Source organism: Priapulus caudatus, unplaced genomic scaffold, assembly GCF_000485595.1.
Source record: "Priapulus caudatus unplaced genomic scaffold, Priapulus_caudatus-5.0.1 Scaffold28, whole genome shotgun sequence".
Classification (NCBI taxonomy): Eukaryota; Metazoa; Priapulida; class Priapulimorpha; order Priapulimorphida; family Priapulidae; genus Priapulus; species Priapulus caudatus.
This window is the reverse complement of record NW_014577089.1, coordinates 732,179-734,716: the sequence shown is the minus strand read 5'-3', so window position 1 is coordinate 734,716 and position 2,538 is coordinate 732,179.

Here is a 2,538-nt window from a genome sequence, read left to right as displayed (position 1 = left end):
TAGGGTCGCTGGGAATAAATAGGGTCGGTCGGGAAATGGTAACCACACCTATATTTTGTTTTGGCCTGATGACAGTGCCATGGTTGCTATCTTTACTTGACATGGTGCCCCTAAATTGACTGATAAACTTCTGTGGCAACCCTACCTGCCCCCCATGCCCTTCATATGTACTTCTTGTGTTCCTCTTTGTTCCACGCAAAAAGTGCTAGTAAAAAGAAGTAAGAGGCCTAGGTAACCATGGTTTTCTTAGTGTACTGCCAAATATTTGTGGTACCCTAAAATCACATATTTAATTAAAGGTAAAACTCGCCATGTCCTAAAACCATCCCTTTAACTTAAATGAGTGACTTGCATGTGGCTGTTCGGCTTGTATTAACATGTAACATGTTGTGCAAATGTTACTCTTATTATTGCTCTTATGTGCTTAACATTTTAATTGCATTTGACTTCTTCTTTTTTTAAACAAGGGAGTTCATCATAATAAATCGAGATGAAGTGCATAGAGCCAACATTTAGTTTGTGCATACCGCCAACTTTTTACTTTGTTTTCTTTTTTAATTTTATTGCATGGCACTTGATTCTTTAGTAGAGTGGTATATCTTTTGTTAGTGTGCTGCCCCAAAGAACTAGAGTAAAAATAAATAGAAGTAGTGTGTAGGACAATAGCTTGTAAGTAGAATGTAGAAGTGGTGTAGTGTGTGCAGAACACTGATATAAATTATACATACTATTTCAGTAGTTTGAAACTGTAAACAACCGATTTATTTGACTGCAGATTTTAATTGGACATTTCTTAGTAACCAGCAGTGATATTGGACAAACTAATACGCGTTTGGCTATAAGGTAATGTAATTATTAACTACACAAGGTGCCAGTTACTCTAGCATTCGTCAACATTGCATAATCAATGGACTTATTATTCCTTTAAGGTAAATGGTATGTGTTTCCATGCAAATGATCCGATCCTTGTAGACCATCCCAAGCTCTATGAACTATCTTACCAGGTAGGTGTAAACTGTATATCTGTTCAGTGTTTCCCCTGGCCAAAGTGGTCTGTGAGGTGGTAAATGTTTTTTATGATGTGTTTGCGCGTTTCGAGGTCCGAGCAAAGTGAGCAGCGCAGGTGCTCATCAAGCTAGTGGGGTCCGGGGGCATGCTCCCCCGGGAAATTTGTGAAAAAATTGTGCAATTTGGTGCATTCTAAGCTATTCTGAACACATTGTATGAGAGTCGAGACTCTTGAATCTCTTTTCAAGTTGTCAAAAGTTTCGTCAGCGAGGCGGTGTTTTGGACAAATTTCTGTGTGGTGGCTGAGAATTTGAGCGAGGCGGCCCGCCTCGCTCGTGTCAATGCAGGGGAAACACTGCTGTTGTTACTTACACAATCGTTATTTGTTATTTTAGACATTTACTTAAAACTCGTTTATTGGCGATGAGACGAATCCCGCTAACTCTACTTGAATAGTCGAGCCGTCTTGAGTGGCCATTTATGCAATAATCATGCCTTCCAAGCCATATGTCTATTACAGAATGACATATGACTGCTAGGCAGTTATTTCCTGTAAATAAGTTGCAGTGAGGTGACATACCAATGACACCATGATGAGTGTAGGTATGTGTATAAATGTTAAACATAATATCTCTGTCAGGGTGCAAAATTAACGCAAGTCCGGATTCAAATATACTCCCTGATTTACTGTCGGATTCCCTGATTTAACATATGCAGGAGTTTGTGTGACTCCCTGAAAATCCTGCTATACGAACTAGTTCGTTCCAGAGCACGGCCTCACGGAATTACCGTATTTTTTCAGCAAATGTCCAAAGAAAATTTGGCAGACTTGCAACCGCATGAATCTTCAAAATAAGCACATGCTTATTGCTAATAGCACCGCCCCGGCCGAATTTGTGAAAACATTGCTGCAATTGGTGGCATTCTAAGGCTAATTTCGAACCACATCTGTGAATCAGAGTCGAGACTCTTGAATCTCTTTTTCCAAGTTGCTCAACAAAAGTTATCGTCCAGCACAGCGCGCTACGTTTTTGGACAACATTTTCTCGTGCTGGGCGGCATGACGAATTGAGCGAGCGGCCCGCCATCGCTCAGGTGTCCATGGCAGGGGAAAACATGCTGTTGCTTACTACACAATCCGTATATTTGTTACATTCTATTAAGCGACATTTAGCTTAAACGCATCGTTATTGGCGATGAGACGAATCCGCCAGCTAACTCATACTTGACATAGTCGAGCCGCTCTTGAGTGGCCATGTTATGCAACTAATCCATGTGCCTTCCAAGCCTGATATGTCTATTACAGAATGACAATATGACTCGCGTAGGACAGTTATTTCCTGTAAATAAGCTTGGCACGTGTCAGGCGTGACCATACTCAAGTGACACCGATCGATGAGGTGTAGTATGTGCTGATAAATTTAATACATAATCACTCCTGCATCAGCGGTGGCAAAATTAACAAGGGCAAGCATCCCGGATTCCAAAGTATACTCCCTGCATTTTACTGTCCGGCTTCCCTCGATTTAC